Source organism: Meriones unguiculatus, chromosome 14, assembly GCF_030254825.1.
Source record: "Meriones unguiculatus strain TT.TT164.6M chromosome 14, Bangor_MerUng_6.1, whole genome shotgun sequence".
Classification (NCBI taxonomy): Eukaryota; Metazoa; Chordata; class Mammalia; order Rodentia; family Muridae; genus Meriones; species Meriones unguiculatus.
Genome location: NC_083361.1, coordinates 76701483 through 76728603, shown reverse-complemented (window position 1 = coordinate 76728603; position 27121 = coordinate 76701483). Strand labels below are relative to the sequence as shown.

The window sequence follows — 27121 nt, the reverse complement described above, 5'->3', positions numbered from 1 at the left end:
ACAGCCAGCCCTGGTGAGACCTGATAGGCTAGGCTCAGATGGAAGGGGAGGAGGACCTCCCCTATCAGTGGACTAGGAAAGAGGTATGGGGGGGAAGGGTTGGTTGGACTGGGAGGAGGTGAGGAAGGGGGCTAAAGCCGGGATACAAAGTGAAAAAATTGAAATAATTAATTAATTAATTTTAAAGTAAAAGAAAAAAGTATAAACATGTGGACCTCCTGTCTACCATACTCTACCTCTCTATCATATATTAGAAGCTCCTTGAAGGTATGTATTGCATCTCATTGACCTTAGAGCAGGACCCGGCAGGTATTCATTATAGTGGATCAGATGACTCCTCAGATGCCTAATTCGCCATAGTTGTACTTTGAGTTCACAGAGTTCAAGCTAAGTTTCTCTGAACTTGCCTCTCTGGGAGACAGAGTATCTGGGGAGGCTGTGGAGAAGGGTAAAGGTGGTTCAGTCATGTTTCCATGGCACGAACCTTACCGTGGATGTGGAATTCACAACGTACATGGCTCAGGAGCCAGCAAGAGACGGCTTGGAAGGGAAGGGACCCTGCTGCCCAGCCTCATCCCCAGAGATCAATCCTCAAAGCCCACATAGTGGAATGAGAGAACTGACTCCCTCTGGTTGTTTTCTGACATTCCTTTACAAGTGCATCATGGCACATGCCTGTGGACACACACAGGCTATGAAACGGAATAATAAAAAGTAAAAAGTATTAAATGTGCTCTGTAACTATGTATCTCTGTTAGTCTAAAATTTCATTTAATGTATAGCTTCTCAGATTGTTCAACAGGCTGTTTTACTTGGGGGAAAATATTAGATTCTATACTGGGGTATATAAAACCTCAAAATTAGATTTTTTTTTCCCTTTGAAATCAACCAAAGATAAAAAGAAGGCCAGTATTTCCCCCCAAAAAAATACGATGAAGCAATAAAAACCAATATACATCACTCAAACACAGCGCCAATACCCATTGCAATGCCAACTACACCATGTAATGCCAACTTCTATTTACAAGTCACAACATAAGTCATATCTGACTGCATGTGATTCAAACAAGCTACCCATTCAAAACATGAAAATAAATTTCCAACACAATGGTCTTGACAAAGCAATGTATTATCAGGTGACCGAAAAGATCCCGTCCTGTGGATGTCTTCCTAGGAGGAAAATGCTATTATGTGTGTAACATCTTAGACTTTTTGCTTGAATATTTATACAAAACGTTCACTAACAATGGCTTTACCCTATGAACACTCACAACCTTACTGTGTTGCAGACATTATGAATCCTGTCAACTGCTATTTGGAAGCCAATCTATAATAGTCTCTCCAAAAGTACAGAATCATGTATTCCCAAACTATCCTTAAAAGTTTACATATGTTGTCTCACACATTTATCAATATTTTTCATTGTCTGCTCTTTTTCTCAGCTTCCCTGAGAGGATTAACTATAGTACTAAGAACTCTGACCAAAATCTAGTTAGTACTACGGTGTATTTAACCATCATTATCCCTATTTTATGGAAGAGGAAACTGAAAAGAGATTTTTTTAAATGCCCTGCAATTTGCAAGGAGTAATAGACAGAGCTGGGTTGGGTTAAGTACTTTACAATGTTGTCTCTCAATTTCAGATCACACATTTGAAAGGGATTCATGAAATGTATCCCGTCTTTGAATCTGTACAGCTCTACTCTACTGAAGTAAATTTATTTTTTTAAGTCTGTATTTGTATATGTGAGGTGGGGGGAAAGCACAGTGCCCACGGAGGCCGGAAGAGGTCAAGAGGTCATCCAATTTCCTGGATCTGGAATTACAGGCAGTCTTGAACTGCTCAACATCGGTGCTGGGAACCAAACTCAGGTCCTCTGAGAAAGACACACACATTTGAAAGCGCTGAGTTATCTTTCACCAGAATAATTTTATTTTCTTTTTATCAGTATTCCTTAATGACTTCTAATTAACATTATCCTTATACAAATTAAAGACATATTTATGTAAAACTTGGAGTGTTTCAACAACCTTTAATCATAAGCAATGGTGTATTAGTCATGATAATACATCATAAAGATACTGCAGCTGGTTAGATTTTACTGGACTAGCATGGGAAGATGGAAATAAGTGTTTCTTTACTGCCAAATGTTATGATTCATGGTGTCTGCTCCCTCAGCCTATTTAATTTGTTATCACCTATGCAACAGATTGAGCACGGCATTTTGAACCTTAGCCTTATTTTACTCATCTAAAAAAAATCAATAATGCACATTAGTTTTAGGGAGTTGTGAAGATTAAATAAGGTATCAGGCAATATTAAACAGAGAGGTGACACACCCAGCTTTCTATTTAAAAAAATGGCTCTGGGCTTCCAGATGCAAAATGCAGTAGAGGGGTACAACACTGGAAAACGGAAGTCAGATTCACAGATGTGTGGTCTCAGTGGACGATGTGAAATAAAGAGAGAGATCACTGGATGCTCAGTGGATATTTAAATGTAAAGTCAGCAGCATTTAGTGATAAGGTGGATACAGATGACTAGGAACATAAGGGCAGGGTTCTTCGTTTCTCACAGAAGTATCTGAATAAATAGAGGCAGAATTTACACTGACATAATGACAGAGAGCAGATCTGTATGGGTAAAGGAAAAGAGTGGGCCAAATTGAGAACTCACTTTGAGCACTGGACAATTGGCCAACACAAGGGACTCCATGTTTTTATGTGCTTTTTGTTTTGGTTTGATTTAATATTTTTTGTCTTACTGAGTTTTTAGTTTGTTTTGTTTTTCATTTAGGGAGGCTTTGTGGTTGCTTGGTTTGTTTTTGAGAGAGAATGAACATGAAATTGGGTGGGCAGGGGGTGGGAAGGATCTTGGAGGATTTGAGGGATGGGAAGAGCTATCATCAAAATAATTTATATGAAAATTTTAAATATTTTTTTTATTTTTTTCCCTTTTTTTTAAATTTTTCATCAATTACACTTTATTCATTCTGCATCCCCCCATAAGCCCCTCCCTCCTCCCCTCCCAATCCCACTCTCCCTCCTCCCTCTGCTTGCATGCCATTCCCCAAGTCCACTAATAGGGGAGGTTCTCCTCTCCTTTCTGATCTTAGTCTGTCAGTTCACATCAAAAGTGGCTGCATTTTCCTCTACTATGGCCTGGTAAGGCTGCTCCCCCCCAGAGGGAGGTGATCAAAGAATTTTTAAAAAAAGTCAGTTGGAGGTGAGCAGTGTTAGCTGAAGGGTAGAGTTCTTGTCTATCCTGCAGGGGGCTTTGGTTAATACCCAGTAGAGCAAGAAAATAATAATAATAATAATGTTAAAAAAATCTCAGTTGAGACTGAAATGTCAATGCACCACAGCTCACTGGTAAATGAGCATCCACCAAAGAGCTGGACATGCAGCAGGCACCTGTAACCCAGCCCTAGGAAAGGGGGTTCCGAAGAATCCTTGGGACTTGCTGGCTGTGCCGTCTAGCCAATCAGCAGTCTCCAGGCTCAGTGAGAGACATCCCAAATAGCAAAACAAAACAAAAAACATAGTATGAAGCTATTGATGAATGTGCATATACATATAAACACACACACTCACACACACAGAGACATACTTAAACTTGGAATCTGATTTCATTTGACAGATCTCAAACAGATAGAGTGAGGGTTATTAGGATCACTTTAGTCAACACTAAAATTCATAAACATGAATGACATTTCCTAGAAACAGCCAGTCCTGAAGATACCTGATAAGCTAGGGCCAGATGGAAGGGGAAGAGGTCCTCCCCTATCAGTGGACTTGGAAAAGGACAGGGGGGAGATGAGGAAGGGAGGGTGGGGTTGGGAGGGAATGAGGGAGGGGTCTACAGTTGGGATTCAAAGTGAATAATCTGTGATTAATATAAAAAATAAAAATTATAAAAAAAGCATAGATTGGGAAGAAAACAGGATGAAGCCTTGGAAAAATAAAACGCTGTTGTTTTAAAATTGTTAGTATTTATTCAGGATGTGCTCTGCACACAGCATTATGCTGAGTGCTTGACATACATTATCTGACTTAATCTTTATAACAGTTCAATTTTCTGTTTTAGTAGAGCATGAGACTAAATGGGCTAAGCAATCTGCAAAGGTCACATAGCTAATAACTTGAAAAGTAGGGCTTTGCTCTGACAGATGACCTAGTCTAATATAGGGGAAGCTGCCACAAAAAAATCCAGCATGTAATTTTGAAAGGAGTGATTGACAAAAGAGATGCTTATAAATGATGACTATGATGCTTGTTGTTTTTAAAAAACAAAACAGGGAACAAATAAAAATAAATGGATTCGTCCACAGTCTTATAAGAAATCTATTTTGTGTTTTCTATATTTATATGTAAATATTTTATTTCAGTTATACTGTTTTAAAGTCAAGATTGACTCAAAGTAGATTATAATGGATAGACTTCAAATAAAAATCATTATTAAAGTTATTGTAAAGAATAAAGATGAAAAGTAACCAATTAAGATCCTTCTGAAAGTTACAAATGTAGTTATTTTTTTATGTTTACTACTGTCCTTTCTATTGTCATATATACTCTATCTTTTCCTTTTAAAAACATGACATCACATCATAATGTCAGTCTCAGAACATAGCTTCTATCTCTTCACTGAGAGAGTTCTTCATTTAATAATCTCTTCACACTGAAAACTTAAGTAAACTATAACTACAGAGCACATATTAAAGTGTCCTACAAATAAACTAACTGAGAGTTCCAATCAGAATGACTAGATCAAAGATTTTTAATATCTACCATAATATTGATGTGAAAAATTTTGTATTGTGCTTATATTTTCCTTCGCAGTTCTTACACAGAGCTGCAAAAGAAAAGGTACATTAAATTTTCACTTATTTAGATGACTAATACACTAGGTGAGGAAATTTGACTAAGCCATTTTCATCACGCTAGTTTAATCGATGGGTATGTTAAACAAAATTCTCAAGGAAGCAACCATCACTGCCAACATATTAGAGCAAGCTAACAATTTAAAAATACTTGAAAGTAAAATGAATGATAATGATAATGATAATATCATGTAAAATGATATTATAGTGTGTGTTTCTCTGCCTTCCAGGTCACACACTCCTAATATAACACTGAAGTTTATAAATTTCTTCATGATTTCTTCCCAATTAAAAAAAAAAAAGAGGTTTTTAAACAAAACCCTTTCATAAAACTTTTAAACCTAATTTTGGAAACTTCATTTTCATAGCAAGTCAAATAGCGATTTGATATAACATGACCATGCCGAGAGCGAGTAGGTTCCATAGTAATGGGAACAGGGACTGTCTCTGACATGAACTGATTGGCCTGCTCTTTAATCACCTCCCACTAAGGGGAGAGCAGCTGTACCAGGCCACAGAGGAAGACAGTGCAGCCAGTCCTGATGAGAGGGGCATAGGTGGAGAAAATCCAGGGAGGGTGGGATTGGGAAGGGAGGAGGGAGGGAGCTACAGGTGGAAAACAAAGTGAATAATAACTGTAATTAATAAAAATATAAAAAATAAAAATATAAAGTGACCATGAACAGTCAGTTCTAGTAAATGCTGTGCTCCCACCTTTTCCTCTACCCTTCATCGCACCCCAGCCATGGGTCACTTGCTTTGTGAACTAGTTGCATTCAATATTATGCAATTTTGTAATCTCAGCTTTGTAGTTCAGTAGGGCAGTAGTATACATTCAAATAATTTTAGTAAACACTGACTATTCACAGAGTGTTATGCTGGAACTGACCCTAAGCTATCAGAGCTCTTCTGACAAGAATGAAGCTACTTTGAAGAGACAGTTGAGCCCCTCTCTTTGTCTGTGAGTCTGCTGAAACAATGGGCTTCAAGAATTAGAATTTCATTTATTAGATACCTAATTTTCTTACAATAGCTTATTAATGTTCTTTTTTTTCACTGTATTTTTCTTAATTTTTCATCAATTACTGATTGAAAAAAAGGCATAATTAATGCTAAGATACAATTGAATTGGGTGATTCTGTGATTGCATTATACTATTCTATACATAATAGTTCTTTGTTTTTTCAGTGTTGGTCCTGAGTCACATCCTATTATTCAAACTATTTAGCTTGTATTTTGTTTTTAATGGATCTTTATTTTTCACAAACAAAGAAAAATCTATTTTTTATTATGTATGTTAAATTGTTAACCTGAGATTGCCAGTGGGGATGGTAAATAAAGCAATTGTTACTAAAAAAAAAAAAAAAAAAAAAAAAAAAAAAAAAAAAAAAGAATTAGAATTTCCCAGAACTTTCACACGGTGATAAGGAAAAGTTTGAGAGTCTGGTTGGAACCCGTGGGAGCTTGTCTTCTAGATCTGAGAATATGTCACGGGATCTTTGAGGGATTTGGGTAGAGTCCGTGATGATGTGCAGACCCACACCTGGACAGGGACAGTTCAGCTGTGCATACCTCTTGCCCTCTAATAAAGGCTAACCTTGTCTCAAGATGCTGAAAATGGACGTGGCAGGCCACTGGACCCCTTTGCTCCATCCTCGTCATGGCCACCCTGAATGAGGCTCCATTTTATGGTTTTCCACTAAACGTTTGAGGATGGTTGCCAGATTTACCCTGTTGGTGTTGCCAGGACTCGGGCTGAGAGCTTAGCAACTACAGTAACACTGTTTCAAGGGACCTCAGTGTTCTCTGTTTCTTCCTGGGGACCCTTACATTCATTCTGATTCTTTGCTCCACGACCATGGCTTAAGTGAGCAAGTCTTTCTTCCTCACAGATTCATTAGATATAACCTTACTACATTTTATGTGCAAAAGGCTCTCAGAGTAGATGTAGTGTGTGACTATAATCTTGAGTGGATTTGTTACAAGCTAGCTTAACAGTTTATTAGAGCCATGTTTTCTCCACTAGACTGCAACAGTAACTGCCTAGATGTGGGCAATTTACCTTTCCTGTGAATTTAAGAGGATCAAGTTATTTCCCTAATGTATACACTTGTGCTGCCGTGTCCTCTTATGGTATGCTACATGTTAACTTATACCTATGGTGCAATTTCCCAATTATAATTGGCTCTACAGCTTCATATGTATTATATTTATTTTTCTGATTAAACGGTGAACTCCCGGGGTCAGAGTTCTTGTTTTAACCTTCTTCTGTGGCCTCCAGGGTGCTACGAGAGACTGCTAATTAATTAACTGTTGATGAGTGATTACAATTCCAATATAACCAGGACTGGATCCCAGTTCACCAGCAATTTAAAATTGCTATTCAAACCCTTGTCTATGAGCCAAGAATCTGACAGTAAAGTAATTTGTATAACCAAGCAGAAAGGAAAGTCATTTTCCAGGAGCAAAAATCACCTGTATTCAAGAATCTCATTTTTTTCAGAATCTCTTCTAAAAAATAATCTAAACACAGAGAGCCCAATTTCCATGAAGATGTTTATGAGCTTCATTCTCTGTTTTAAAGTAAATGAAGCTTAACCTTGCAAGATTTTTTTTTTGGTTCTGTGGCATTATCCAAATTAATAACTCCAGGCCTTTCTCTGCTTATTAATTCATTCTACCCTGGGTGAAGGGCTAAGGATTTGGAAGTATGGAGACATGACTGACTGTCAGCTTGACAAAAAGGAAACCAAGCAAGCCTGTCCCACCTGAAACCTTTTCTCCTTGGAAACGGTGGGCTGCAGGGAGCCACTGCCCCCAGAGCCATGAAAGAACCAGATCTTCATGACAGAGGGGCCACTGGGTTATTGCCAGTTGCATGAGATCTGGGAATAGAGTTTGACTATTAGGGTTTCCCTAAGTGACCCCTTCGGCTTTCACAACAATCTGTGTGTTTTTGCCTGGCCTTCATCGGTAATAAAGGTAATGTTTTGGTTTCGTCTGCAACTCCTTTGTTTTCTTTCTCAAATTATTCAAAGCTTAGAGAGAGAAGAGGAGTGATTTTTATCAACTCCCTTCAGAGACCCCCAGATAGGATTAAGCAAAGTGAAAACAGCTTTGCTGAAACCATACTAAAACTACAAGTAATACTTTCCTTCTGTTTTCCAAAATGTTCATTTTTTGTAATATCATATTTTTATTACTTTATAAAAAGAGGTTGGAAGAAGATAATAGTAAGAAAAAGAAAAAGAAATGTTTTAAAGGTTTTTACTGTATGTCAGATTAATGTCTTATTATGGAGCCTGTTTGGAAATAATTAAGCTGAATTGAAATGAACACCAAACTATTTTCAAAAGATCGAGGTTTTCAATACAAAATAAAATGCAAAGTCATCTGCCTCTTTCTAAAATTCTAAGGCATGAGCTTATATGCTGTGGACAGTCTCAGCTTGTCAAAGGCAAAGAGAGAGTACGGTGACTCTCAAAAATAAAAATAATATCTCCAGAAGGCAGGGAACCTTGGATGAAAAAGACCACTTCTCTAAAGATGGCTGTTATTCTCAGCAGGATTTTCAACATCATTATCTCCATTTGGCAAGGAAAGAACCCAATATGTCACTGGAAAATATGTCCTCAGACAAAGCAATGATGAGTGAAAAGCTTAGTCTAAGCCTAAACCAGAAATTTTGCTTGTTTTCAACGTTTAAAGAGAAGCGCCAAACATCCACTCTGGAACTCTAGGATCTCAGCAACCCTGAAGTACTTCATGTTTTCTTGAGATTGAGAGCTTCAATTCTAAACAGGCCAAAGCCAATTGCAAAAATGCCATTATATAACACAGTGCCATGTGCAATAAATACATAAAATGAAATGTTTTTAAAAGTGTATCTTAATTCCTTCTGTTCTGGCTGGTTTTGCATGTCAACTTGACACAGCTAGAGTCATCAGAGAGAAAGCAGCCTCAGTTAAGGAAAGCCTCCATTAGTGAAGCTGTAACACATTTTCTCACTTTGCGATTGATGAAGGAGGGCCTAGCCTGCTGTGTATGTTGACATCGTTGGGCTGGTGGTCCTGGGTTCTATAAGAAGGAAGGCTGAGCAAGCTATGTGAAGCAGGCTAGGAAGCAGCACTCCTCCATGGCTTCTGCATCAGCTCCTGCCTCCAGGTTCCCTCTCTGCTTGAGTCCTAACTTCCTTCAGTGATGGACATCAATGTGAAAACGTAAGCTGAATAAATCCTTTTCTCCCCAGCTTTCTTTCTGGTCACGGTGTGTTGTTGCAGCAATAGAAACCCTAAAAGACCTTCTATATAAAACAAAACTAACTCTAATTTGAAAGCAGTAGCTTTCCCTATCATGGGAAAGGATTTTAGGTGAGATTCCTATAGAAGAACTCAAACAATTATCATACAGTTCTCCTTATTAACTTCCAATAACTTTAGGATATTTCAATGCAGAAAGCAACATATTCAGAAAAACTGAAGCATAAAAAGGCTAACTTGAGGGCAGGGCAGAAACCTTTCAGAAGAGGCAAATAATTATATTCCCGAGACAAGTAAAGACATGAGACTTTACTAAAGCATACTGTGGTCGTGATTGTTGAATCTTGTACTTTTATTTTCTATTTATGTGTATTTGTATGTGTGTGTGTGTGTGTGTGTGTGTGTGTGTGTGTGTGTGTCACCTGTGTTTGGATGTCTGCAGAGGTCAAAAGAGGGTGTTGGAGTTCTGGAGGGTCTGAAGTTACTGGAAGTATGAGCCTGCTGGGAATTGAAGGTAGGTCCTCTAGAACAGCAGGAGGTACTCTTAGCTGCCAAGCCATCCTCCCAGCCTGACCTCATTTTTTAACCTTTCTGTTGTATCAGTCGGAAGAAATAATACTGCTCTGATCTACAGTAAGGCCTTTGGCATCTGTCTCATAGTCTCCAAAATGGAGATATTTCAGAGTTTTGTCTTAACCAACTGTTTACAGAAGGCTGTGAACTTCATTCACTACTTCACACAAGGAACTGAAAACAAGCCATTATTCCACCATTCATGCATGTTATTCGTTTGCTCATGTTAATATAAATTATTTGTCATACCACAGCCCTGCTGCATTGTAAAGGCTTTTACACATCCTCAACTATTTCATTTGACTAAATGTAGAGGTGAAGCTGCACGTTGTCTCCTATCAGAGAAGCATTACACATCTTGACATGCAAAGTGCTCCAAGAAATTCTACAGTGAGGAGTGTGCTCTGTTACTCATTTACCTCTTGACATTTTCTAAGAAGCTCTATTTTAATATCTCCTGAGGCACCTTTCCATAAAGCATTGTGGAAAACAAGACACTAATAGAGAGAGATATTTTATTAATGACAGAATTATCAGTGATTTTTATGTTTCCACCGAAATCTGAAAATTCCATATTTAGACAGACAAAAAAAAAAAATGATTCTTTTAAAAGTGCATCTACTCTTATCAAGATTATGTCTACTACATGTTGCTGTCTCTAGATCTCTGTCTAAAGACCTTAGGGGTATGCCGATTTCCTCAGTACCTTGAACGTTCTCATCCGCATAACTGACATGCAATGCTCTAATATTTTATAGCAAGATTCTTGAAATGCAAATACAATAAAAATCCAATTACAAAAGAGCAGGGAGAAGGGTTTATAGCTCAGTGTTAGAGCATTACCCTCGCATACCCCAGGTTCTAGATTCAAAGAGAGAGAAAAAAAAAAAAACTAAGACATTTCAATTTTAAGACTGTTAAAATTCAATGGCTAGGGACTATAGGTAAAGCCACTGTAATAAAAGATGATGAACTTGACCTTTCCAGGTTAAAACATTCTGAATGGGAATTCATAGCACTTGGAATAAAATGTTTTAGCCTCAGTAGTTATGTGAGTTATTTCTCTCTTGGTAGTACCATCTAGGATAAAATGTACTATGTAACCTCTACGATTATCTGTCTCCATACATGAAAAATAGTAACAAAGTCACCCATGCCTCACACTCTTTTAAGAATTACACAGGACAAGTCTTTGTGAACAATACTTCATAAATGCAGGTACCAATCCCTGCATGGAACTGGTTTTAAATTTTTAAAAGGCCATATTTTAATTGCACATAAAAAATATAAAATAAAATAAAAGCTAGGAATGCTTTATGGCAACTTTCCTATGCCTTAAATGAAGTTTTGCAAAACATTACCAACAAACTTCAGACTTTCCTTCTTAGGCGAAAAGCATCCTAATCATTAACAGGTGAGAAAGCCTGTTCCACTGAGATATTTGCCTATTATCCTCATGAGCATTCTGTCCCTGTTGCCTGCAAAATCTTTTATCCAGATTTTGTTTATAGTAAGTAAACTGTAAAAGTTTCCTCACTAATAGTCTAATTTATTTTTTAAGGACTCAGGAAAATTTTCAGCTTTGATAACATCTTTTGTTGTTGTTGTTGTTGTTGTTGTTTTCAAAAAGCAGTTCTTTTTTTGACCTTCAACACATGACAAAACAATTATTTTTCTAGTTCTATTTTTTTAACTAAAAAGCAACCATTATAATATTGTGGGTTGAATATCAAGATTAACAAATGTCAAGGCAAAAAAAATTAATGGTCTTTTTGCTGCTTATTTCAACAATATTGTGTTCTGTTACAGTACATGGAACCACAAGCCTAAATCCCTAAAAAAAAAAAAAAAAAAAAAAAAAAAATGAATATAATCTGTATGCAACACAGAGTTCCCAGGACAGTTGACCAAATCAAAGGAGGGTGGAAAAGAAAGTGTCAATCACGCAATCACTGCCATGGCAGGCAGTGCCATTACTGATACAGGGTTGACCAGAGAGGCCTGAACAGAGCCTCTTAGAAATATGCAACCACAGGCCTGGAGAGAGGACACACGGGGGCGTCTCCCGCGGACTGCTCTGGGCCTCTACCTGCCTCCCCGCGCTCTGAACAGCAGCACCCCACCCAACGTGAACGTGCCGCCCACCTTGGCCACCCAGCTCACGCCCACCACGGGGCCAGAAACCTGTGAGAGCCACGCCAACTGTGTTTCCTGGGTTAAGGCCACCATTACCAATGCTACCTGCTTTTGGGTAGAATGCCAAGAAGAAAATAGGACCTATTGCTCAAGTAAAGTAGTGATTCATCGTACCTGGGTGAAAGACGCCACTCCAGGGCCAGCCAGTTCCACAGCTAGACCCACAACTCGGCCTTCCTCTCCCCACACCTACTCCCTCGGTTGTCACCTCAGCAGGTGCAACAAATACCTCTCTGACTCCCACCTCACAGCCGGAGCGGAAGTCCACCTTTGATGCAGCTTCATTGGAGGAATTGTCCTTGTCTTGGGTGTGCAGGCTGCAATTTTCTTTCTCTATAGATTCTGCAAATCTGAAGAACGAAATTACCGCACTCTGTAAACAGACCCACCAAATTAATGCGGCCTGGCAGTTAACTTGAGTAACTCACTGAAACCAAAATGTTATCTTTCAAGGAGTCCCACGTGGAAGACGCTGTTCCAGGATCTTTATATTTCCAAAGGATGCCATACAGGATATTTTGGAGCATCGTCCTTGAGGAAAAGCCAGTTAAAGCCATTTTGCTCAACAGGAATATTTAAAATATTCTGCATGAATCCGTGTGGCTGTCGTCTTTGTTTAAAACGCCTGCTGCTGCTGCGGGATTATGTTTGTTTGTTTGTTTTCCTTTGACATGCCAAATGTAACTTTCTGTAAGTTATGGAAGTGGTATCGTGTGCAGGCAGCCTCTGACTCTGGCAGTTTAGATGTAGTCATTTGTAAACCTAAGATCTGTTATTCTCATCCTAACTCCAGCTGTAACTTAGTGGCCAGGATTAGAAGAGTGCCAAATGAGCGCCAGTCACGTAGATTGAAGGCTGTTCCTTCAAAGTAGATTACCCTTACTTAATACTAAACTGTCCTTAGAGTAAAATCTTGTTTGATAATTTGTATTTCATACATTAGAAGATGCCACACAGGGAATCCCATTCCAGATTTAAAGAAAGGAAAGGATACGCAGACCATTAATGTGTAACAGGTCTTGTTCATACTCCTAAAGCACCATATTACGGAAACAAAACAGTGCCTTAAGACAGGCGGAGATGATGGCAGAACAGAAAATGTGTTCACGCTGTGGGGGGTGAAGCTTGGTCTGAGAATGTAACTTGGTGTGAGCAGCAGTAAACCTGCTTTTAAGTAACATACTATTAATGGTTAATTAAAAACATTGTTTTGTTTTTTTTCCAGAGCTGAGAAATAGAAGCTAAAGAATAATTTTAAGTTAAAAAGCTTCCTTATATCAAACCATCTAACATTTTCCTTAGAGCTGTTGAAAGACATAAAATTGATTTGATTATCTTTCCCTCTCTATACAAAGTATCCAAATATCACTATACTATAAGGATTCCTCCCAGGTTTTCCTAAAAAGTAGCTTTTACATGATGCAAGAAGGAAGTAGTTTTAGAATAATTTTCTAGTTCTTTAAATGAGACAATCACTTTGTTTTCGAACAGATGTGACCTGTGTAACTTAAAAAACCTGAGGATCTGAAAGAGATTGCTCTAGATTTCTAATGGTTCCCTGGTTGAATAGGCTATTATCTCTTTCCTTGGCTTTTACTCCTTTTCTTCCTCCTTGGTTTCAGTTCCCATGTGCTCTAATCACGCATACTTTTATTTCTGTAGCTCCTTGTAAAGCACTCAGTGTTTCGTTTTAGAGTTACTGTTCTCTTACCTCTGACACACTGGACTAGTTCAGAGGCTGTACTTGGGAACAGCCTTTTGGTTTCCTACATCATTGAAGTTTTTGTGTTTTAGTTTATAGTAGCAGAGTTTAGTGCTTGGTTTCCAGGGTTTTGTAGAAGGAAACAACAGATTGATTTGGGTTGTTTCATAAAGTGAAACTCCTCTTACTCTTAAGATGAAGTTTCTATTTCTTTGTCATTTGCTGGTACAGCTAAAGTTTGTTTTACTTGCACATTTGTACATGCACCTAATGTTTTCAAGTGCCTTACTCGTTTAAGATCTCTGGCTTCAAAGGTTTTGGGGAAAGATAGGTTTACCTCACAGTTTTGTTTCCATTATGATATTATAGCTACCTCACAAAATAGTACAGTGCCGTGGCTGTTAGTTTTAAGTGAGTGCTAAAGTTCTTTTGAACTGGAGAGATAGCTCAATGGTTCAGAGCACATACTGTGCTTTCTGATAGACCCGAGTTCAATTCCCAGTACCCACACCAGGGGGTTTACAACTGCATTCTGTGGACATCTTTATTAGCATAGTGTGAAATTCCTAAGAGACAGAACTATGTAATTTGGTCCCTTCCAATCGTATTCACATATAGACTGAGAACATTTAGCAAATCAGATTGAGAGAATCAGGATTTGAAACATTCATCCCAGAGTGTGAACTGATTGATGGTCACCTACTAGTGAATATAACATCCCAAGAAACCATCTTTTAACTCCCTTTAAAAGAATTTGACCAGATTGTTGTCTGGTCATATTCTGTAATAGCATGGGAAATTTAAAACTTAGTTTAAGGGCACAGTTACATAATCAGCTAATCAATTAGAATGAAGCATACACCTGGAGGTTCCTTTCAAAGGACTGAGGAGAGGACTTAGTGAAAAAGTGCCTGCTGAGTGGGCAGGAAGTCCTAAGTTCAGATCCCCAGATCTTTAAGCATCTTTATCTTATAAATGGAAATTGCAGAGTTTGTTCAAGCCAGTCCTCTTTCATTATTTCCCATCATGCAGATCAATTGAGAGATTGGCCCGCTTCAAATTAGTTCTAACATCACAGTATTTTCTTATAGGGTAGACACTTGATGTCTCTTTTTGAAGTGATTGAAAGAAGCAGTCATGCAACCACTGGAGAAGATACCTAATGTGCCAAAAACGTAGACTAGAGACCACACGTTGATATTTGAGCGACTTCTGTTCTGGAGAAGAAGATGAAAGAAGATGAAATGTTTCTCTCTATCTGTCTCCCTCCTCTCCTTCTCTGTGTTGTATGCATGTGAGTGCCTGCATGCTGAGATAAAAAGAAGAAAATAAAGTGCTTGGGTGGGTTTTCAATGTCTGTGTCGTTCTTTTTAAATCATTAAAAAAAAGAATTTGAATTTTGGGAGTATTTGCTAATGTGTAACTTCCTAGAGAGATGTATTTGCTCTCTCAGATACACTATTTCTAGGACCAAATACAATAGAATTAATAGAGAAGACTGATACCACTGGTGTGCTTCAGGCCCAGAACAACCAGCTCCAGGTTCTCCCAGCATTCCTCAGTCCCTCTCTGCTGCTGGGCATGTCTGGTAAACCCCACCCTCTACCCTGAACTTTCAGTGGCAGGGACTTCCTCTCATCTTCACCAAGTAATTCAGACATTTTGGTACTCTCACTTTTTTTTTAATATTTCTCTCTCTTACCCCCTTGCATGGCGACCAAGAGCTGTTTCCAATAAACCTACATTTATACACTTTAACTTGCCTTGCATGAGAAGCAGTCCAATGTCCTCATCCCTGTGCTGCCACCCCTCCCTAGCTCCTTATTTTTTAATTAAATGAAAAAGGGAGGAATGTTATGTTGTAATTCAACTGCCCTGCCCTTAAGGACTTTTAGGGCCCTGACAATGTCCTATGTCAGTACCTGTGTCCTATGACATCATCTAAGCCAGGTGCTTCAGATATAACTGGTCTGCCTCTCTCTCTCTCTCTCCTGCTTTCCTCTCTGCTCTCTCCCCTTTCTCTGTTGAGGCACCCCCATTGCCCCCTTTCTCCCCTCTCTCTTTTTCCCTCTCTTAATCTCCATCCAATAAAATCATTTAATACCTATTGTATACATCATTTATAAATCTTAACAACCACTAGTTTTGCTTATCATTATATCTAATTTTTCTCAACCTGAATATTTTGTTATTTTGTTATTACAGTTCTTCATTGTTAAGAACTGTGCACTGTGGGAAGTTAAAACAGCATATCTCTACTTTCTACTCATTAGATTCCAGTGGTTCTTAATAAACATGCCATGCTTGTTGAAATTGGCCTCTGAAATATTTACTTGTGATATATAAGTGGGAGCAGAAATGGTGTCAGTGCTTTCTCATGCCAAGGTGTTAAGATGATAAAATTAGTACTCTTAGCAACAATTATCAACCCCAGAAGTTGAGGCATTAACCAAGTTCCTGGAATTCAAGTAGTTTTGATGAAGGATTTACATCCTCTGAAAAGACACAAGGTTTGTAGCCAGAGACAAAGGGAAAGATTGAAGAAATGCAAACAGAACAGAGAAGTCTTCTCATCTCGTGACAAAGACTAAGCAATGTCTGCTCTATCACCAGATTTCTCGTTGCCTTCCCATTTATTCCCCCACTGTGAACCTCATCATTGACTCCTAACAGTTGGAATTGTTGAGAGTCCCTCCTCACGTCAAACAGATGTTCTGTTTTTCCAATCAGCAGTGCCCACAGTGCTTAGATTCTGAAAGACACAGCTGTGATTTCAGCAAATCCAACTTTCCTACTAAAGAGAGATGACTCGCCCTTCTCACTCACTAGGGAAAAAAATTCAGATAAGCTACTCTCCTAAACCCTGCCTCTGCTCTTCTAATTACCTGGACTGAACCACACAGAAGAAAACATAAACAAACCTCTTTTTCTAAAGTAGAAAGATGTATGCCTAAGGAACCAGCCTTTGCCTCTCTTCCCCATAGGCCATACTTAGACACTCAAATGTTAAAGAATCAAAAAGATACATTCCAAGAGACTGCTGCCAGTAGCTTCAAAGATGTAAATTATAGAGATACTCCTAAAAATGCAAAGATAAAGAAAAAAGACATAAGAAGATGGCATTCCCAATGTCTTCTCATTCCGACACTCTATCATGTTTTAAGTGTTCCTGCAAGGAAGTGTTGAAATTTTGTTCGGTGTTTATGAGTTTTATGTCAAAGATTTGCTCTGTAAGCCTTCATTTGGAAGATGCTAGTTAGGGGGAGAAAGATCCAAACACATTTAGAAGACAATGGATTGATACAAAATAATGTGATTTTATACAAGTTTAATATATTTTTTTTATGTCAAACCTGATCATCATCCAACTTCCTTATGGATTTTGGAGTGAGATTATTCCAACAACATCTAATGTATAACATGTATGCTTTTCCTGTTTCTCTATAAGCTATGGTTTTCTGGGCAATAGGCCTGTTTTTCCCACATTATTGTAAGGCTTGATAGATTTTTCCTTTTTCTGTGTAGATGGGCCTGAGTACCCAGTAAGAGCCTGAAGCCACTGGTGGCATCATTAATGCCACAATGATTAAGTGAGACAGCTAAGCACCATGAAGAACAACAGGAGATTTCAAAGTCAAGTTTGAAACACTGTCATGCTTTTTAAACAAGGCAAAATGCATGAAGTTCCTATTATTCTTACACTTTGCAGGTAAATGAAGAAGGCTGTTCCTGGGCTGCCAATGGATCTCTGAACTGTAGCAGGAAATCGGGAAACAATGAGATTTACCTCATTGTTTCCAGTATAACCTGGCATTTAAATTAGATGTGCTGATTTACTTCTATTGAAAGAAATACTAATGTGCAGAGAAATCCACTTCTAATTCTAAGTAGACCACTGACATTCCTAAGAAATTGATGATTTAGCAAGTTACTTGTGTGGGTGTATAAAATCATTCTCCCATAGTATGAACTCCAACAAAGTAAGAATTTAACTTCATTAAACACTTTAATTTTCTAAATGATGGTTGAGGTTTAACTGCATAATGCCATATAAGAAAGAACAGAGATTCTGCTGTTGTTCCTCAAAGAAAATGAAGTGTTTAAAAAACTTTAAGTGTGATGAGTATTATAAAGAGCATGACAATCACTTAATCCTTTTTATACACCTTGAAGTTGTATAATGTACAGCAAAGAAATCAGCACTGGCTTCGTATCTTAATTTGCAAATCTATTAGTTGTATTCCATTGGCCAGACATTAAAAACTTAATTTTTCTGATCTTCAAAATAGATCTAATCATATCTTTCTCAGAAGGCAAAGTCTATGCTACGTTGTTTTTGGAAATGCCTACAATGGCTGTAGCACTACACAGACACTTAATAAATGTTTGCAATCCCTCAGGCCAGTTAGTGACTAATGATGTTTGAATGTGGCTGGAGAATTCAATATCTTTTGTGCCATGTATCTTACAGCTTAAAATGATTACAACTTAATACACTTGAAATTCTAAGTAATTAGTGACAAAAAGTTAGAAAGGGATGCTTTCCAGAATAAGTAAAACATATTTTAATGACAAGTCAATTTTTCTTTTAGATTAAGAGTGGAAGATGATTATTTTAATAGTTTTATTTGATTCTAATGTATTGATTTCAGCCCTGAGTTTGATTATTTCCAGCCATCTACTCCTCTTGGGTGTGTCTGCTTCTTTTTTTCCTCTAGGGCTTTCAGGTGGGCCATTAAGTTGCTTGTATGAGATGTTTCAAATTTCTTCTTGAAGGCACTTAGTGCTATGAATTTTCCTCTTAGCACTGCTTTCATTGTGTCCCATAACTTTGGGTATGTTGTGCCTTCATTTTCATTGACTTCTAGAAAGTCTTTAATTTCTTTATTTCTTCCCTAACCCAGCTGTCATTGATTAGGGAGTTGTTCAGTTTCCATGTGTGTAGAGGCTTTTTGCTATTTCTGTTGTTGTTGAGGTCCACCTCTAGTCCATGGTGGTCAGAGAGAATACAAGGGATTATTTCAATCTTCTTGTATCTGCTGAGGCTTGCTTTGTGACCAAGTATATGGTCTATTTTGTAGAAGGTTCCATGAGATGCTGAAAAGAAGGTATACTCTTTTGAATTTGGGTGAAAAGTTCTGTAGATATCTAGTAGGTCCATTTGCTTTAGTACCTCTGTAAGTGCCTTTATTTCCCTATTTGGCTTCTGTCTAGATGATCTGTCCCTAGATTAAAATGGAGTGTTGAAGTCTCCCACTATTAAGGTGTTGGGATAAATGTGCGATTTACTCATTTATAAGTGGATACTAGACACATAATATAAGATAAATGTACAAAAAATCTGTACACCTAAAGAAGCTGAGCTAGAAGGAGGACCCAGGGTAAAATGATCAATCCTCACTCAGAAAGGCAAGCAGGATGAACACTGGAAAAAGTAAAATCAGGAAACAGGACAGTAGCCTACCAGAGAGGGCCTCTGCTACAGTAGCCTACCACAGAGGGCCTACCACAGAGGGTATCTGCTTTGATACACTACTTGGTAGAATGTATCAAAGCAGAGACTGAGACTCATAAACAAACTTTGGGCAGAGTGCAGGGAATCTTAGGAAAGAAGGGGGAGATAGAAAAACCTGGAGAGGACAGGAGCTCCACAGGAGAGCAACAAAACCAAAATATCTGGGCACAGGGGTCTTTTCTGAGACTAATACTCCAACCAAGGACCATTCATGGATATAACCTAGAACCCCTGCTCAGATGTAGCCCATGGCAGCTCAGTATCCAAATGGACAATGCAGCCAGTTCTGATGAGACCTAATAGAATAGGGTCAGGTGGAGGGGAAGGAGGACCTCCCTTATCCGTGGACTTGGAGAGGGGCATAGAAGAAGATGGGGGGGGAGTTTGGAAGGGTAGGTGGGAGGGGAATACAGCTGGGATACAAAGTGAATAAACTGTAATTAATTTAAAAAATAAAAATTTAATTAAAAAAAGAGTAGAAGATGAGTGTGTTTACTCTGGGGCTGAGGACTAACATTCAGAGAAATGGATTCTGACTAATGTTATCAGTGTCATTACAAAGGCCAAGGGATATGATTAAGATGTCTCTGTGACAAAATTAGGATGAATGCAGCAACATTTAGCAAAATAAACAAACATCAACTTTGGGAGTTAATAGTCAAACTTTGGACAAGAAAATGTCTTCAATAATTTAAGAAATAAAAATGCATTCCTATTACCCTCATGGTGCTCACCATAACTGAATCTGGTATGTGACCAAAGGATCCACACAGTAGAAAGGCATGGCCACCAATACAGCATTATCTGAAGGTTGTAGAACATTAAAGCGGAAGAGGTAAAACCTAGCAGAAGTCATTCATCCACCGGAGGTATGTCCTTGAAAAGGAAAATGGACCCTAGTTCTGCTTTCTGCCTCATCTGTTTCCCTTCTCACTGGCCTCTATGTCATGCGGCAGCCTTTCCACAGACCAATGCACCATGACCCAGAGTCTTCAAGGTCATCAGCCAAAACTGACTTTTTCCTCATTAATAAATAAAAATAAGCTTATAATTACCGAATTTCTCCCTACCACCCCTTCCCTCCAAACCCTTTCATATAACCCTCCATACTCTCCTTCAACTTCATGGCGTCTTTTTCATTAATTGATGTTGCATGCATGTATCCATAATTATATGCATATCTGTTTGCTCCCTATAGTGTTATTTGTATCTCCATTTTCAGGGCTGACCATTTGGCACTGGACAACCAAGCGCTGTGTTCTTTCCTGGGGAAGACCAATTCCATAACACAAAGCCAACACAATAGCTGTCTTTGAAAGTAAGTGTTTACATAAGGCTTCAATCATAACATACTTAAACATTAACTGATATATTATTTCAAAAGGAATGTAAGTTTTCATGGACTACCAGTTACTTTCTCTTTGCTGTGACAAAATATCTGAGAATAGGCAATTTAAGACAGCCTGATTTGGGCTCCCTGTATGAGGCAAGCATCCATAACAGCACAGAAGTTGTCTCAGTAGGAGCCTGAGGTAGTCGGTAACATTGTGTCTGCAGGCATATGAGAATATGAAGGTGCTCAGCTCACCTTCTCCTTTTTATTGAGTCTGAGATTACAGCCTCCGGCATGATGTTACCCACTCAAAGTAATCACTCCCACCCCCGTTAAATCGTTAAATCACTCACAGAGACAAATGCCCACTGATTCTTTTTATATGGTGATTCCAAATTCCACCATGCTAAAAATGAAAATTAACTGTCTTAGATGGTCATACTTTTTGCATACTCTAAAAAAAATGTAGGTGAAATTTTTAAACCAAGTCAACAGAAAAAAAAATCATAATGAAATTGTAAGAGATACTAGAGAATAACTTGATTCTTTCGCAATTGCTTAGTAGCTATAAAATCATTCGGCAATGTAATTTCTTATATGAAAACTATAGCCATTATCATTTTTTACTAGTCTGTGAAATGCTACTCAAAAAAATATGATATATTGGAGTATTCCCCCTACCTTTAGAGCAGCTATAAAAACTTTTCAAGGAGTAGAATTTTTAAATTTTTTCAGGAATTAGTTTAAAATTCCAGAATGTCAAGAATCACACAATGTGGTATGTCACTAGACATGCTCTTGCGTGTTGTCTGTGACATCACAGGTAAATGGAAATCCAATGTCCTTTTATTGTATATTGTGTATTATATGCTGCCTCATTTTTAAAGCCCTTACTATCTCATTGAAATCTTTCTTGAATCAACTATCTTTAATGTTCTGAAGGTTTGGCCCTCCCGACTCCACAGCATTGTGTTTTCAATGATCCACGCTGCCATGTCTGTTCCTCCTTGTGTCCTGTTACAAATGAAGGACTGAAGTTAGGGCCCGAACTCTAGTCTTAATTCAGTGGCCATTGAGCTGTGTGACTTAAGGAAGACATTTCTTCACAGATGACCTTGGCCTCTCCCTACACACTGACAGAATTAGAGGAAACTGTCATTGAGTTGTCCTCCATGCTGCCATTCCAGGTTTTCCACAAGGCTTGATGAGCTGCCATCTGCTTTAGCAGGGAACATCGCTAGAAAAAGAGATCCAGACTGTCATTTGGGCCTCTGCTAACTTGGGAACACAACATCATCTTTAAATCTAATCTATCATCCCCATGCCCCATACCTCTGTTTATGTCATAGAGATCATAGTGGAAACACAGTAAACTCTATCTTGACCCATATCCTCAGTCATGGGACAAACATGTAATAGAAAAGATGGTCACCAGAAAAGTATATATTACTTTAATAGTAAAATCGAGAAAAGTGTTACTTGTGTTTATGTACTTATGAGAGAGAGAGAGAAAGCAAGTGTGTGTATGTGTGTATGTGTGTGTGCGTAACAACAATTAAAAGAGGGTCATATTTTTGAAAAAGAGCAAGGGGATACATAGGAGGGGCTGAAGGGAGAAAACAGAAGGGTGAAATGTAATTATAATTTCAAAAATAAGGTATAAAACATTTTTCAAAATTAAGAGAAAAATACAAAACTACTAGTCAATTAGCTGATAAAAAAGCAATTTGTTTATCTTCCTAATGACTACTGAATATGGGAGTGTCTTAATTATATTAAAGGAAAGCAAGTTAAATTTGACAGCAGAGTAATTTGAAGAGCAACGAATAATGGACTAGACTTAAACCACTTTTCCATTTCTCTCATGAGTGAAGGACTTAGAAAATCATGCCCCTTGGTTGGTTTGTTTGTTTGTTTGTTTGTTTGTTTGTTTTGGAATAAAGCTCTCCAAATTGGCATAACTATATCTATAAAAAGAATATACATATTACTTTTCTTTCACAAGATATGCATGAATAAAGATAGAACAGAAATTGAGGGAATGTCCAATTAATACCTGATCCAACCTATGATCTACCCCATGGGAGAGAGAGAACCCTTGACACTATTAACATTGCTCTGCTATGCTTACAGACAGGACAATAGCATAACCTCTGAGAGGCTCCACCCAACAGCAGATCTAAACAGAGGCTGAGATGCACAGCCAAACATTGTGAGGAGCGCTGGAAGTCTTGACGAAGAGTGGGGGAAGAAGAAAAGAACCCGAGGGGACAGGAGCTCCACAAGAAGACCAACAGAACCAACTAATCTAGACCCAGTCGTGCTTATGGAAAACCTACCAACAACCCATGCATGGACTTGACCTAGACCCCTTACACATACGTAAACAATGGGCAGCTTGGCAAACATGTGGGGCCCCTAGAAAGGGGAGAGGGGCTGTCTCTGATATAGACTCTGTTACCTGCTTTTCAGTCACTTCCTCCTGGCAGACCTACCTCTGCTAGGCCACTGGGGAAGAAGATGAGGTAAGTCCTGATGTGGTTTAGTGTGATGGTGTGAAGGGTGGGGGTGTTCTGGGTGGGGGTCCCCTTATATGAGGAGTAGAGGAAGGGAGATAGGGGAAAGAGGGAAAGAAGATGGGAAAGAGAGGAGAGGAGGGAGGGAATAAGACTGGAATGTAAATTAATTAAAAACATGGATTTTTAAGATGAGAAAGAGAGTCCTTTGACTGCAGTGGGTTAGTTTACAACAGTCTCAAGCACTTGCTAGAAACAACTTTGTGCTGCTTAAAAATTGTTAACTTGACAGGACTTAGAGTCACTATGGAAACAAACATTAGGGAGCGTCCGTGAGAGAATTTCTAGAATGGGTTAGCCGAGGTTGAAAAGCCGACTCTAAGAGTACAAGGCGCCATTTCGTGGACTAGGAAGGGTCAAGGACTGAAAAAGAGAGAGATAGATAGAGAGAGAGAAATTGGCTGAGAAGCAGAACACATCACTCTGCTTCCTGATTGCAGATGTGACATGCCAAGCTGTCTCAAGCTTCTGCCGCCATGACGCCCTGCCGTGACAGACCATACTCTCCACCTTTAAACCCAAATAAATCCTTCCTACATTAAGTTGATTTGCTCAGCTATTTTTATCATAGCAAAGGTAAAAGCTACTAATACAAACTCATTAGAGAGAAAAAAATAATAAAACATTTTAAATGTGAACAATCAGAGCCATCAAGGCAACCCATGACCAGAGGGACTAAGCTACCTGAGAGAAGAAACACCCCAGGGAGTGTCTTTTTCCCTCCAACCATATTCCTGACAGTAACCAGAGCTGAGAGAGTGGCTGAGATGCTGAACAGAAAGCTGAGTGGAACATCTGCTGAGGAGAGCTTTCGGCAGTCTCCAGGGGATGCAGGAATAGAAGTTGAAGTTCTGGGTTTAAAAGGAAGCCAGGACTTGGAAACTCAAGGTCACAATTTTCAGCAAAGGGAGGTACAGGAAGCAAGTGTGGTTCTTGTGTTTCTCCTGCCCTCTGAAAGCCATACTCAAATTTTTTTTTTTTTTTTTAGGAAAACATGGCAGAAGACTAAGAAGAATAAGGTAAGCCAATATTTTAACAATCACACAATAGTAGAAGGTAAAATCCAGGTCCAGAGCCAGTAATAAGGCCCAGTGGTAAAGATGTTTTCTGTCAAGCCTAATGACCTGAAATTGATTCCTGGAATACATGGGTAAGGAAAGAACTAATCTACAAAGCTTGTCTTCTGACCTCCACACGTTCGCCTCCCTGACTTCACACAGATAAATCATCAACTGTATAAAGGGGTGCAGGAAAACAATAAGGACCTATTCTGATAAGCATCTCAGTATCAGCGCTGCAGTTAGAATTAAGCTGAGAGACAGGGATAAGACACACCAGAATATGTAGTCCTTGGAGTAACTGAAATCTTGCACTCAGTTTTGCCCAGCCTAAAATTAGAATACCTCGGTTTATCTTGAATACACCTGCATTTAAGAAACAAAAGTTAAACTCCACTAATGGAAGATGGCATTTGGATTATATTTAATTTTTCATATATAATAGATGTCATTCAAAAGAAGCTTAGCAACACACTAAGAAACAAGAAAAAGGAAAAAAATGAAAAATAGAGCAGGCTTACAGAGGATTTAGGTATTAAAGTTATGAGAAATGACCCTTCAAATAACCATCGTTGATGTGTTTCAGGAAAAGAGCCATGTTCCCCAGATATGAGTATTTTCCTGTATAGTTCTTATTCTTTACTTGAAAGATTATTTTTAAACTGCTTTTAACACGCACACACACAAATGCAGAAATTTCCCTAGAGAAACAGACCTTTGAAAAAGAATCAATGCAAATTCAAGAACTAAGAAATTCAACATGAAATTACGAGTTTCAAATGGTGATTTAAAAAATGAACATGATTGTACTTGTACATCCACTTTGGAAATCAATATGGTGCTTTCTTAGAAAAATAGGAATAGTGCTACCTCAAGATCCAGCTATACCATTCCTGGGAATATACTCAAAAGACGCCCCACCATTCAATAAGGGCATTTGCTTAACTGTGTTCTTAGCAACTCTATTTGTAATAGCCAGAATCTGGAAACTACCTACATGTCCCTCAATGGAGGAATGGACACAGAAAATGTGGGTACATTTACAAAATGGAATACTACTCAGCAATTAAAAACAAAGAAATCATGAAATTTTCAGGCAAATGGTAGGAACTAAAAATGATCATCCTGAGTGAAATAACCCAGAAGCAGAAAAACAGGCATGATATACATTTATGCCTGTACTCTTAAGCAGATATTAGCCGTATAATATAGGACAGTCATCTACAGACCTAAAGAAGCTAAACACTAAGGAGGATCCTAGAGAGGATGCTTAAATCTCATTCACAATGGCAAACAGAATAGACAAAGGAAGAGGTAGAAGAGAGGAAACAAGATGGAAGCCTTCTACAGAAGGTCCTGTGAAAGGATTCACCCAACAGGGGCTCGAGGCAGATGCTGAAACTCAGGGCCAAACTTTGGACAGAGCACAGGGAGTCTTATGGAAGAAGAGAAGGGTGGGGATAGAAGAGATAGAAGCCCCACAAGGAGAAAAAAAAAAAACCTAAAATATCTGAGCCCAGGGGGTCCTGCAGAGACTGAAGCACCAACAGAGAACCATGCATGGAGGGGACATAGACATCCTTCCCAGAAGTGGCAGATTGGCAGCTCAGACTCCATGTGAATCTCTGAGGGAGGGAAGCAGGGGCTGCCTCTATCATGAACTCAGTTGACTGCTCTCTGATCACTTGCCCCTGATGATGCAGCCTTGCCCAGCCACAGAGGAAGAAGATTCAAGCAGTCCTTTTTAAGTCCTGAGACTTAACAAGCTATGGGCAGATGGCAATAGTGGACTAGGGGAAGGGCATGAAGGGAAGAGGGAGGAAGAGTGGGACTGGAGAACTGGAGGGAGGGGGCTTCAATCGGGATATACAATGAATAAATTGTGAAGAAAAAATAAAAATTTTAAAAAATGGAAGAAAGGGCTATAATAATAAATGATGGGATTTTTAGTTAAATAGAATTATATTTATTAAAAATTTAAAAATTTAACAAAATATAAATCTGAAATAAAACAGAGAAAAAAATAAGAGGAAAAGATTCTATAATTCCATGACAAGTTTGTATGAATAATCAAATAGTGAAGCTATAATATTTTTTTTTTTTTTTTTGGTTTTTTGAGACAGGGTATATCTATGTAGTCCTGGCTGTCCTAGACTCAATTTATAGACCAGGCTGGTCTCAAACTCACAGAGATCTGCCTGCCTCTCCTGAGTGCTGTGATTATAAGTATGCACCACCACGTCAGGCTGCTATAATACTTTTTATTGTAGTAGAAAATAAACAAATCAATCCACTTAACATGAATTCAATCTTCTCAACAAAATTTTACATGTCCAGCACAATACCACGTAATGGTTTGGATTCCAAATGTGCCTGTGTAGGAATCATATCCTGAAGGCCTGGTGCCCAGGGTGTGATACTCAGAGGTGATTAAATGGCAAAGGTTGTCAGCATTGATGGATTCATCATTTTTTGGCGTTCTTGGAAGATGATTAAAGCTAGGAGGTGGGCCGTACTTGTGGAACATGCCCTTGAAGGTTATAGCTTGTTCCCAGTGATCCTTGCTTGCTCTTTGCCTCTTACCTGCCATTAAGGGACCTGTGAGCTCAATCTCACAGTCTCCATCATGGTCTTCTACCCTAGCATGCTCCAACCCAGAGGCAACAGATCTAAGTGGCTATGGGCCACAGCGTCTAAAGTTAGGAGCCAAAATACAATCTTTACTTCTTAAAACTTATTTGCTCAGATATATCATCAGAGCAATGAAAAGCGATGACCAAAGATTGTTCGAGCATGCTGCTTAAGGCACAAAGTTGTGTAATAAATTTCTAGAACATTCCATCCTGCGTGACTGAAGCTTTACCACACTTTCCTCCCCATCACCAAGTGGCCACTGCTTGATTTTCAGTCCTGGTGTATCTGAGCTCTTTAGATATCTCATCATGAATATAGCTTTGAATTATTTGTCCTCCTATGGCTGGCTTATTTCACCCAGCATGATTTTCTCAAGGCTCATCTGTGCTGTATAC

At 38.6% G+C, this 27121-nt stretch overlaps 1 protein-coding gene and 1 pseudogene across 10 annotated transcripts in view; one reads left to right on the top strand and one right to left on the bottom strand.

The window, feature by feature from the left end:
- Dlg2 (discs large MAGUK scaffold protein 2) overlaps positions 1-27121 on the bottom strand; it is a 1917798-nt gene that overhangs the window by 1431679 nt on the left and 458998 nt on the right. The gene's annotated exons all lie outside the window — the stretch shown is intronic.
- On the top strand, positions 9081-12287 carry LOC110558562 (sialomucin core protein 24-like; annotated as a pseudogene).